Source organism: Girardinichthys multiradiatus, chromosome 18, assembly GCF_021462225.1.
Source record: "Girardinichthys multiradiatus isolate DD_20200921_A chromosome 18, DD_fGirMul_XY1, whole genome shotgun sequence".
Lineage (NCBI taxonomy): Eukaryota > Metazoa > Chordata > Actinopteri > Cyprinodontiformes > Goodeidae > Girardinichthys > Girardinichthys multiradiatus.
In genome coordinates this window covers 9,315,125-9,328,835 of record NC_061810.1, presented here as the reverse complement: position 1 = coordinate 9,328,835, position 13,711 = coordinate 9,315,125, and positions in this window count along the sequence as shown.

Below are 13,711 nucleotides of genomic sequence, written 5' to 3'. Positions count from 1 at the left end.
AGCTTGAAGGGAACATAACAAACATGTGGACAGATTATTTGGAGTTCCTATGCAGTCTTAAAAAGTACTGAATTTACTTTAAGTATTTTCCAGTTGTGGATGTACATGAATAAATCAAGTAGGTGTATAGAAAATATGTATTTCCAAACTTAATCTAATTAGAAGATAAGAAAAAGAAGAAAAATCTTATCTGGAATTTCCCTGCTCGTGTCCTCGATCATGCCTTGCATCCAGTAAACCTTGTGTCCTAATGAGCTACCTCCTTCAGACTTACTTCCTATTAGCCTGCTAGTGTCCATCCTTTCTTTCCCTTCTTTGGTCCCCTTTACTTCCTTCCAGTTTCTTCTTTTTGCAGTTTAAATATTAAAAAAAAGAACTGTATTTAGGTAGCATTTTCCTAGTCATACTAACCACTCAAGGCACTATACACTACACATTCACCCTTTAGTTTTTCATATTTTAAGGTGAAGGCAATGGGCTGGGAACACTGAATATGTCATGGACGGCTCTTGGAGTGGGCCCAAATGCAGACAGGCAGGAGCAGATTGGGGAAAATAAAAAGGTTTAATAAATAAACAAAAACGTACAGGCAGGCCAGAGGTGGACAAAAACAAAGAGGCTAGGACATGAAACTAGCTGGGCAAAAACAATTGTAGACAGCAGAGCAAATGAGATGAATAAACCAACAAGGAACAAACAGAAATGAGGAGTATATATGGAGCATGACACAGGTGATGCAAGGACACTGACTGACAAAGTGCAGGTGGATGGAATGAAGCTGATTGCAAGCTGACTGTGACATGGAGGGGAAATAAGACATGGCTGGAACTAAACAGGAATACAAAGACACAGTCAAACCTAAGGAACATCTTACAGATAAAGGAGAACATAAACTGAAATGTACCATAAACAGAATACAAGAATCATAAGTAACTAAACCTAAGGAAAGAACCAAAGCACCACCTGAAAAACAATGATCACAAGCAAGATCCAAACACAACAAGAAAAACACCATCAGAATCAGAGAAAAACCCAAAACAAAACTCGAACGCAGAAAAGCTCAGTCTGAAAAATATGGAGGTCGTTCATGAAAATGTGTAGGAACTGTTGGTCAAATGACACGTATATTACTTTAAGAGGCCAAAAACTAAAACTGCATATTACACTGAACCTGCAGTACCCAATGTAAAACATAGAAGAGGCACCATCATGATGCGGGTATCCTTTTCTTCAACAGCAACAGTGAAGCTGCTTAGAGCTGAAGAGAAGATGGATGGAACTAAATACAGGACAAAGAAAAACTGGTATAGGCTGAAAACGCTTTGAAACCATGGCTGAGTTCTAGCAGATAAACAACACCACACATTCATTCAGAAGTTATTCATGTGCTGAAATGGCCTAATCACAATTCCAAACCTAAGTCCAATTGAAAATATGTGGTAAGACTTGAACATTTTTGTTCAGAGACACTCTGCTACCAACGTGATAAAGTCTGACCTATTCTGAAAAGAAGAATGAACAACAAAGTCAGTCTGTAGATGTGAAAAGGTGGTAGAGACATACACCAAAGGACTTTCAGCTGCTGGTAGTGGTGATACCAAGTATTCTCACAGGAAGGTCAAATAGAATCCAAAATGTTTCAGATTTTTGTTTATACAAGGTTTAAAAAACCTGTATGCTTTTCTTTCCTCTTCACAGTTTTATTATACTTTGCCTTGGTCACATACAATCTCAGTTCAATACAGTCAAGTGTATGTGAAAAGTACAAGGGCTATGAATACCTTTGCAAGGCACAGTAAAATCAAATTTTTCAGCTCTAGAGTTTTCATCTTCTTACAGTGACTCACAGTGTATCCTTCACTGAAATACGAAATAAGAGAGAAAATGGTTTTAAAGGATCAGTCTTTTGTCAAATTTCTGCCATTGTTTCTAGTTTCTAGTGAGCTGTAAGAACAACATGAGGAAAAAAGCTTTTACTTTAATAGCCAGTGTTGTTAACTGGGGCGGGGGTTGACTGCTGAGTCATAGAAGAAAATCCTTTCAGACTCATTATGGAACTATAAAGGCTTAGTCTTGTTTCATTTACAGCATTAAGTTGGATTTTTTACTAAGCAAGCTACAGCAGCAACAAAGTCAACATTTCCACTATGGTTACTCAAGGTTTATCAGAACTCAAAAACCCTTAAAAGAACAGAACAATAGAGGATCCAATGTTTCTCCTAGCCTAAATACAGTTTTCTGCTCAGTTTTCCATCTAACACTTACACATACTGTAAACACACGTACTGCACCATTTTTTGTACTGATAATGCCTGGCTGTCAGACTAATTGCCTATGGCTGTGTTCCTGGCAGCAGTACTGGTAAACAGAAACCAATTACAGCTCACTTCCACCCACTTGTTCTCAGAAAAAGACAGAAGATTTTTAAGGTTAAATTAACTTTCTGTCTACCAATTAACAATGTCATTGTTTCATTTTGTCTACATTTTTGAGGTCTGCTCTTTCTCAGATGGTGAATTTGAAACTGTTTTCAGGAAAGCAGAGGCAAAGAAGATTCCAGGTTTGAACATGCCGGTCAGCTAGATCAGCTCACATACCATCTGTGTGCTGATCCAGCTTCATCTTTCTGCATCAGAAAGGCATCCGGGCTGGGTTAAATGATGCTCCCTACAAGTTTTGGATCTGCTAGCTGTGTGAACCTGCAGTGGTTGAGTGGTGACCGCTTTGGGGTCTTCCTCAGTTTTCAACCTTTGCTGACAGATGTAATCTGCAATGGAAAAAGACAGGTTCTTGCAAAAATATTTATGCTCCTTTTTAACATATGGTCAGGTTACAAACACAAACTTAGTTATCTTTAATTCATTTTACTGGGATTTTATATGAAACCCAACACATAAGTAGTGCATTTGAAACAAGTGGTGTGCGTTTGTATTGAGCCCCATTTACCCTTATCCCCCTAGTTAAAATCTATGGCAATCAATTACCTTCAGAAGTCACTTACTGTAATCAGTAAATAGTTCACTTATGTGTAGTTTAGTCTCAGTATAACAAAGATTTTTTAGGAGAATATTGGCGAACAAACAGCATCGTGAAGACCAGGTAACAGCAAATAGGTCAGGAAATACGTTTTGGGGAAGTTTGAAGCAGTATTAGGTTATAAAACAATATCTTACAGAGAACTGTTCGAACCATCATCCAAAAATGGAAAGACTATGTCTCAACTTCAAGCCTGTTAAAACAAAACTGTCCACCTAAACTAAAAGACTGGGCAAGGACAGCGTTACTCAGAGAAGCAGCCAACGGGCCGCTCACACAAGTAGCAACTCTGGAGGAGCTGCAGATTCACAGTTCAGGGGAGAGATTATTTTAATTGAAAATAAAGTCATATACAACACAAATCTGACCTTTATCATTGATGAAGAAGAATCCCCATTTGTAGTTCCCTTCAAGGCATGTCGGGGCACACCCAAAATAAGGAAGAAGGTGCTTTGGTCAGATGAAACCGGATTTGAACCTTTTGGTCTATGTGTAAAGCACTGTCTGTGATACAAAACTAAAACTGGACATCACCCTAAACACCTATCCCCACAGTGAAACATGGTGGTGGCAGCATCATGCTGTGGGGATGCTTTTCTTTAGCAGTGGAAGACGGATAGAGCTAAATATGGAACAGTCCTCCAAGAAAACCTGTTAGAGGATGCTCAAAAGTTGAGGGTAGGGCAGAGGTTTGTTTTTCATCAGGACGAAGACTCAAAAACATAACATAACAATAAGATTTACAGGGGGAATGGTGCAGAACAAAGCATATTCATGTATTAGAATGGCCTAGTAAAAGTCTGGCAAGACTTGGAATTCCATGTTCACAGACCCTCTCAATCCAGACTGACTGAGCTTAAGCTATTCTCAAAAATGTCTATCGTGTAGACATTGACGTTTGTGGTAGTGACAAAACAAAACGTAAAAATGTTTAAGGGATTTGGGTCCTTTTGTAAAGCATATGAATAAATCATGGTGTTTATTGTGTTTCTTTTTTATTAAAACACATGAACATTTTTCTTCGGAAGTACTCTATAAACAGACGCTGATCTCTCCCGGTAGACGGCTTCCCTGTTTTTACTTTCCCTCTCTGCGTGTTCGTCCCTGAATGTCTGACCTGCTGCTCTTCATCCATTTTAACTCAGCCTGCCAGCCGATAATCCTGCGTCGAAGCTCAGGCTGTCAGGCTCTTGGCAGGCACCTTGTAGAGACAGAGTGATGCAGGAAGGTAGAGGGAGTGGTTGTGAATGGGGGTTTGACGTCAGCCTCTTCCCTCTACTCCACATTAGTATGTGTTTGTGTGTCTGGGAATGGTTGATGCATCACTGCTTTGCTGTTTTAGGCTTTTGAATAAACTTGTGATCTATTACCTGTCTGTTTAAGAGTCTCTCTGAAACATTTATAGCACATGGGGTCAGATATGAAAATTATTTTGCCGTCATGTTTTTCACCTTTCTCTGATGAAAGATAAAAAAGAGGTAATTTTATTTTGAAAATTGCAAGTATTTTTCCTTACATCTGTCTGCTGGATAAAGAAAAGCAAAACACAAAGAGTCTTACAAACATATTTATATCTAACAATTACCAAAAATATATTCAATTGACTAATTTCAAAGTATTTGTACCAGACATCATTGCTGTACATGCGTTCAAATCCATTGATGTTCTGTGTTTTTGTCTATTTTCCTCCCTGTTTAGATGAAAATAGTGGGGCACTACAGGTCAAAAATAATTTGTACCCACAGGAAGACGAGTCATTCCGGCTTTCTGATCAGAATACAGCAGAACCAATTAGAGCACTTTAGCTGCTTATGGAAATCTAAATAAAATGGACCAGATCTGTGTCACGTATGAAGAATCATATCAGGACCTAAGGCTGAAATTCATCCTTTACACACAGGATGTGAAAATTTAACCAGGTTCTGTAGATTTCCTTACATACTTTCATTTCACTGTTATAAACTGCAGCAAAATAACATCACATCAGATTAAATAAAGCTATTATCTTTTGACTCAAGGTTGCAAAACCAGGGTGCGCAAGATTAATTAGTATTTAAAAACAGGATGGATTGACAAAACTCACTGCCATTATAGAATAAACGCTATTCCTTTTTTCACATACTTCAACTGACAATTGTTTCATGCCAGTATCTTTTATGTCACCTTTCATGTTCTTCTATTGCATAATGCATCTATTTTTTGGCAGTAGAGTGGCATTGTCACTTTCACTTCTCCTCACTTGTCAGTTATTCCAATGCACCCATCAACAGCTACTTCCTGTTAGTCAGAGTTGTGTTAACTTTACCGTGAGCTTGTAAACTTGTAAGCAGAGCCAGCCAGCCCAAGGCACAAGCAAACTAAGTTGGTGCTTAGGGCCCCTATACCATCGGGGGTTCCCATAAATGCTTGAATTTTAACACCGATCATAGATCTAAAATTTGTATATTTGTTTATTGAGACTGAGAATAAAAATACATTTGATTTGATGGTTTCAGCACAGATAAATTAAAATATATGAAATTGCTTAAAATTAAAATTAAAGATTTAAAGGAATACTTTTTTGTTTGAGTGTTGTTTTAATCTGAGGAGTTAAATCTTTTTTGTGTGTTTGAGCTCGGTTTGTTCACAAATACATCTCAGCAAATGCTAACAAATTTTCTGCAATTGCTTTTAAGCTCAACCAATTAAACTTGGCCCGCTCTCCCAGATTCCAACAGATCCGTATTGAAATGCTTTTAGTGGTGATGTTCTTAACAGGAAGAGCAGCCCCCAATAAAATTCTGCTTCAGGCCCATACAACCTTGGGCCATGTTGTATGGACAAAATTGACAGTTCTTTTTTTTTTTTTGCAGTTTGTTTTTCCAAAGCCTGACTATTTAGTAAAATACAGTCAGTCTCTCTTTAATCCTCATTAACGCCAGACTAAAACTGCCAGAACACTAAAACCCTGCCACAACATGAAGGGTTTCTGCAGGGTCTTGGGAAAGGACACATTGTGCTTCCCATTATGCATGATAACCAACTGTTTTGAGCAACTACAAATCTTACATGTTGTCCATATGGTTGTTGACTATTTTGAAGCTCGCATATCTTGGGTTCTGAATGTGGACCAGAGCAACCTGGTAGCAGCAGTTTTCAATCATTGATGATGCCTGGGCTGTGGTCAGTTGGGCTGATTGGCCATCTGACAATTTAATGCCCTGCAGACCACACCAGCTAAGCAATAGCTCAAATCTGATCACCCTCATATATTCCCTGCAGTACTCCAAGTAATTTATTGCAATGCTTATAGCTTTTGGCTTTTGGGTTTGGTACACTCTGCACAGAAAGCCCATGATTTGGATCCTTTCATGTTGCTAAAAAGATAATAAAAATTCTGATTGTGGTTTGTTTCTCCAGAGTAAGGCGGAAACTGATGGTGGATGTCCTATATTTATAGGTCAATCCCCAGATTGCTTTGTTTAACATCCTAGCGCAAATGTATTTTCTGTGGTGATTGTATTGTGATATGACTGGGAAAGAAGCTGGGGAAAGCCTTCAGTGAGTACTAAGAGCGCAGTGGCATCATAATAGTCTTTAAATCAATATAAGGTTGTTTAGATTCGCTGCACCAGTCAATCGGGCCAGACATGTTCTAATTATGTCCATTTGCATTTTCATTGTTATTTTTGTTCTGTACAGCTGTAGCAAAACTTTAGAGACATATGTACAATTACTACATGCACTTCCAAGTAATATATCTATAATTAAACATTGTAGTAGTTTGTCAGGTTTCAAGACAGACTGGAAAGGCCATATTTTAATACTGATATCCTGGAGCAATCATCTCAAGATGAGTTGGTATCAAACCCACACAGCCTGAAACTGGCAGACGAATTTCAAGTTTTATTCCGCTAGAACGAGCAGAACTACTGCATCACCCACTACTGCTCATATTTGTTGCCAGGCACAAGTAAGACAAACTATGTCTGCACTCGCAATACAGCCTTTATCATTCCCTGTCAGTGCCTCCAGTCAACACCAATGGGAAGAAGTAAAAAGAAAGACATTGGTGGGCGGTCACAAAGGAAGTTGTTAACTAGGTAAGAATTCAAATTTAAGCTTAAGGTTGACCTGTAGTCAGTGTTCTTAAGTCAATGGGTGTGTATACTTTCCCAAACTACACACACTCCTGCAGTCCGTGCATGTAATTAAGCCAAATATGTCGATTTAAGAACAATATAAATAATATATACAGAAGCAAACAAATAAAACAAGAATAAAAGCTGTTTCATACTGGTTTAGGTTCTGACAGTCAATGTTATTGTCAGTGTTTGTTTCAGCTTTGCCATTAATTACCATGGGCAGGAGGTTGAATCCCAGGTGCATTCCTCAGGGGAAAAGACTGACAGAATAAATCGAGTTCCTTCAGAGTCTTTGCAAAAATCTGCCCAAAGCTTTTAATCCACTAAATACGAAGGGTCCTAGTTACATGGACACTGTGCATTTTCGAGCCCTGATCACTACCTACATCTACCAGCAGGAAGTAGCTCAGTTATTTTGGTTTGATAAGGGATCATATGAGGCCTTTTAGATTGATAAATGTCAACTGGCCTAAACTTAGATTACCCACATTGGATATGTGAGGTAATGTTCAGAAACATAACGTCACAAAAATAACTCCTGGGTGTGAGGTGAGGGCAGGCTTGAAGTAGCCCTGAGCAATTGGCAGATGCCAGCTGATCACCTCAACCCTTGTTGTTTTGCATCGATTTTTGCAACTTCTCTTGATGCCAGCAAACTGAATAGGAACCATAACAAATTAGCAGTATTTTTGCACATGCTGTTAAAAAAAGAATTTCATTTTTATGAAAGTCTGCAGTGGACATCCATATTGAATTACTATGTATTGTTACACAGTTTTTAGTAAAATATAATACACCACTGGCCAAGAATTTCAAAAGGTTTAAATCACTTTGGAGATAATTTGATATTTAGGCAACCCAGTGTAACAGATTACTTGAATGCCCTCTGGTCAGATGGAACGGACTCCTCACCACAGTATCAATGTGTTGCCGCATCTCAAAAGCTGCATAGTTTATATTCAGCTTGACATTGGTTCAGGTAAGTAATTTGTTTAAGTGCATACTTTATTGCTGTTCAAAAATGCACACACTGACATAAAGTTTTGGTTCAGTTCACCTATCTTTCTCCACTATAGTTGCATGAAAAACCTTAATGTTATAGCAGAGTTATATGATAGCTGAGAGTCCTCTCTGTTCTGTTTTTGTGTCACTTTTTAATGTTGCTCTACACAATGTTGAATTGCACAGTCAGTGCTAGTGCAGACATCGTAACAATGCAGCCAGAATGTTTGCGATTTGAACAAGTTTCTTCAAAAGTTGTCATGTATCACTGTGGTGAATTACAGAACGACTGAGCTATTTAAATACCCGTGCTGAAGGCATATTTCTTGGGCTCTGCAAACTACTTCTCTTAAGCAAATCCTGACTTCCTCCTCCTCATTGGATAAATTAACATATACACCTACACTGTATGAACTCAAATTCGAGCTAGTGACCCTGCCAACACTACTTTTGTCTTGGGTGATAATTTTCATCAGCATAGAAACATTTCAAACTTAATGTCATCACTCTTTGGCAATTTCAGCTGCATTCTTGGCTTCTTGATCAACCCCTTTTTTCAACATTTCTTGATCAACATAAATGGAACCATTATGAGCTACAAGCCTAAAGACAACTGAAAATGAAAAAATGTAAAAATGATAAAATGACCTTTTAATGACGACTACAAACCAATCTTCTACTCACATCACAAAGCAGCATGACTTCACCCCTGTAATAGCACAGTAGTGTGTGATCTTTGCTCCTAATGTGTTCCAGGTCTATTCCTCTTTCTGCTTTCCTTGGCAGCTGATAAGACTCGAAAAGGAGGGAAGCTAAGAAAATATGATGAAAGGAAGTTGTCTGAAGGAACTATAAAGAAGGAAGAACATTTTCTTCTTTTCTTTGCTTCATAGTATGCGGAACCTTAAAGGATGAACGGTCTCCTAAATATTACAGAGTGCAGAGCTGCTAGATTTCTTAAATTTTGTTTCTTAAGCAAAGATTTCCTCATGAAAACATCCCAGTGCTTTGCATGCTCTTTGTCTATTATGTTACTGCTTTAAAAAAAAAGTTACCCTTTAAGCCTGAAGTCAGGAAGCAGCTTTTCTGTTGACACGTAAGGAAATATTGCTATTTAACTCTCTCTGAAGCCAAAAATAAACTTGACCTCATTTCTTCCTCTTAAACAGCCTTTTTCATGTTGCTGGAGATCTTGGAATGATCTGGATGCTTGTAAAAGAACCAGCAGTGGAGGTTTGCTGTGCATTGGAATGAAAACATGGATTTAACGGATTCCACTTTTGCTCCAAGGAAAGCAACCAGATTTCATAAGAGACTATATAATAGCTAAGGCGGACCAAAGTACTGAATGACTCGGAAATCTCCAAGTTATTTTGTTTTCTGCACTCCTTTCCTATAAAGGTTCAAGCTGTGTCTTGCACCCGATGCTGTGATGCTAAAAGTCTCACTCCATATCTGTGCTGCCGCCTCACAATTTCTAATAAGGGATTTATACTCAGCCTCACATTCACATAACAGAATGGCAGTGTAACACAATATAAAGTGACCCCCACATTTATTTGCACTCTTTATTATTACCGACACTTTGTTGCATTTACCGACAATAAAGATCATACAGAATCAATCACAGCATAACTGCCATAATTGCAAATATGACTTAGGCAATTAGCCCTGGGATGAACTGGCGACCTGTCCAGGGTGTAGGCCTACTCCACCTCCCGCCCATAGACTGCTGGAGATAGGCACCAACTTCCGAGCGACCCACTATGGAAGAACTGGTAGAAAATGACTGACTGACTAACTTAGGCAATTATGCTTTCAAGCTAATGAAATAGAAGTCCCTAAAAAATCCGATCAACTTAATTAAATTAGATAATGCAGAATTCTAAAGTTACATTTATTTAAGGTTGCCAACATATATTTTTTTAAACATGGCATTTTCTCCCCATTAAATAAATGTCCTCAAATGAATGGTAAGATTTTTCAAAAACAGTCTAGTGTGACATTATGGTGCTTCAATAAAAGATAAATTATTTTAAGGCTTTTTACACATAATTCCCAGTTATTTGTTATTGATGTGGCTGGCACTGAATACAACTGTAAAATGCATGTATGCTACCTATTTATTCAATGTTGAGGTTTGTACTGAACTTAGCATCTTAAGTGTAGAAACCTGTGCACAAACACATGCATGGTGAGCTCTCCTTGCAATTCAGGAAGAGGCTGGCTAAAAAAAAATCAATGTTATGGTGAAGCCATCAATGCACCATTGCTAAAATTTGGGCCTGAACAACCTGCTGTTTACAGTAAAATCTAAACCCTGCACTCCCTTACTTTCCCTGTCTCCCAAAAAAAAACAAAAAACTCTTGACTTATGAAGGTCAAATGCCATTTCCTGTTAGCACATCTGCTGCTGTATGTCCCTCCAGCTGACAGGTGTGTAATATTAGATACAGGACTGCGCTACCTTTATCTAACATTTACTTCTTATCTCTCTATAACCCTCAGTCAACCCAAGTGCAAGCTAGAGCTTAGCCATGTGGAGTTTGCTTGTTCTTCCTGTACATGCTTGAGTTTTATCCCTGCATCCCCTCTATAGTCCAAAAAGATGTGTCTTGGGTTAACTGCTAACTCTAAATTAACTAGGAGTGAGAGTAAGCCTTTTTGGTTGTGTGTCTCATTTGCCTTTGCTTAGTGATAGACTGGTGATGTGTGCAGGGAGTACCCTGCATCCACTTAAATACAACTCCTTGCAAAATAGTAATTTCCCTTGGATTGTTTTTACATTCGATCATGTTTTCATACTCGTCGTCTTCCGCTTTATCCGGGACCGGGTTGCGGGGTCAGCAGACTCAGCAGAGAGACCCAGACATCCCTCTCCCCAGACACCTCCTCCAGCTCCTCCAGGGGGAGCCCAAGGCGTTCCCAGGCCAGCCGAGAGACATAGTCCCTCCAGCGTGTCCTGGGCCGTCCCCTGGGCCTCCTCCTGGTGGGACGTGCCTGGAACACCTCCCGAGGAAGGCGTCCAGGAGGCATCCGGTATAGATGCCCGAGCCACCTCAACTGGCTCCTCTCGATGCGGAGGAGCAGCGGCTCTACTCCGAGCCCCTCCCGGATGGCCGTGCTCCTCACCCTATCTCTAAGGGAGTGCCCGGCCACCCTATGGAGGAAGCTAATTTCAGCCGCTTGTATCCGGGATCTCATTCTTCCGGTCATGACCCAAAGTTCATGGCCAAAGGTGATCGACCGGTAAATTGAGAGCTTTGCTTTTCGGCTCAGCTCTCTCTTCACCACAACGGACCGGCACAGTGCCCCCATTACTGCGGTAGCCGCACCGATCCGTCTGTCGATATCTCGCTCCATTCTTCCCGCATTCGTGAACAAGACCCCGAGATACTTAAGCTGATCCTCATCCCAGCTGCTTCACACTCGGATGCGAATCGCCCCAGCGCATGCTGTAGGTCTTGGCTAGAGGGGGCCAGCAGGACCACGCCATCTGCAAAAAGAAGAGACGAAATCCACTGGTCCGCAAACCAGGCCCCCTCCGGCCCTTGGCTGCGTCTAGAAATCCTGTCCATAAAAGTTATGAACAGGACCAGTGACAAAGGGCAGCCCTGCCAGAATCCAACATGCACCGGGAACAGGTCCGACTAAGTGCCGGCAATGCGAATCAAACTCCTGCTCCGCTTGTACAGAGATCGGATGGCCCCTAGTAAAGGGCCCCCGATTCCATACTCCTGGAGCAGCCCCCACAGGGCATCACGAGGGACACAGTCGAATGCCTTCTCCAGGTCCACAAAACACATGTGGACCGGTTGGGCAAACTCCCATGAACCCTCGAGTACCCTGTAGAGGGTATAGAGCTGGTCCAGTGTTCCACTGCCGGGATGAAAACCACACAGCTCCTCCTGAAGCAGAGGTTCGACTATCGGCCAGACTCTCCTCTCCAATACCCTGGGGTAGGCCTTACCAGGGAGGCTGAGGAGTGTGATCCCCCTGTAGTTGGAACACACCCTCACCACCCCAGTCTGCCAGTCCAGAGGCACTGTCCCCGACCACCACGCAATGTTGAAGAGGCGTGTCAACCATGACAGCCCCACAACATCCAGAGACTTGAGGTACTCAGGCCGGATCTCATCCACCCCCGAAGCCCTTCCACTGCAGAGCTTTTTAACCACCTCGGTGACTTCAGCCTGGGTGATGAAAAAGTCCAACCCCGAGTTCCCAGCCTCTGTTTCCACCAGGGAATGTGTGATGGCAGGATTGAGGAGATCCTCAAAGTACTCCTTCCACCGCCTGATAATGTCCCCAGTCGAGGTCAGCAGCTCCACACCCCCACTGTAAACAGTGTTGGCGAAGCACTGCGTCCCCCTCCTGAGGCGCCGGGTGGTTTGTCAGCATTGCTTCGAGGCCAACCGGTGGTCCTTCTCCATGGCCGCAACGAACTCCTCCCAGGGCCGAGTTTTTGCCTCTGCCACCACCCGGGCCACGGCACCCTTGGCCTCACGGTACCCGTCAGCCTCCTCAGGAGTCCCACAAGCCAACCACAGCCAATAGGACTCCTTCTTCAGCCTGACAGCGTCCCTTACTGCCGGTGTCCACCACCAGGTTTGGGGATTGCCGCCTCGACAGGCACCGCAGACCTTACGGCCGCAACTACGGGCGGCAGCATCAACAATAGATGGTCCACTCGGTCTCCAACATCCCTCGGAATCTGGTCAACGCTCTCCCGGAGGTGAGACTTGAATACATCCCTGGCCAAGAGCTCCGCCAGACGTTCCCAGCAGACCCTCACTATGCACTTGGGCCTGCCTAGTCTGTCTGTCAGCGGATCCAACTCACCACCAGGTGAGTTCATTCGATCATGTTATCACTCCAAAAGTTCATGTATTTATTGGGATGTGTCGAGAAAAAAATTATCCTGTACATTACCTGAACACAACATCCACTTCTGAATATGGTAGGGGCAGCATTCTTCTGTGGGAATTATTTTCTTTAACTGCAAAAGGAAGTTGGTCAGAGTTGATGGGACAGTGGGTGGAGCTAAATAAAGGACAATCCTGAATGAGAACCTCTATAGAGGTTGTAATAGACTTGAGACATTCACATTCCTGCAGGACAATGACCCTCAGCATACAGACAGATCTACAATAAATGCTTTATTTTAAACAATATGTGTGTGTTAGAAATGCCCTGTCAAAATCCTGATCTCAATCCAATTAGTAATCAGTGGCAAGACTTGAAAATGAATGTTCATAGATGCATGCAATCTGACTGAGGTTTAGCTAAAAAACAAATGGGCAAACAAATGTATAGGGTGCAAAGCTGAAAGAGACATACTGCACTTCAAATGTCTTGCAGCTGTATCTATATCAAGAGGTGGTTATATACTATATACAGGGGTTGGAAACTGAGACACCTGGTTTTAGACCACAATAATTTATTAATATGGTGTAGGGCCTCCTTTTGCGGCCAATACGGCGTCAATTCATCTTGGGAATGACATATACAAGTCCTGCACAGTGGTCAGAGGGATTTTAAGCCATTCT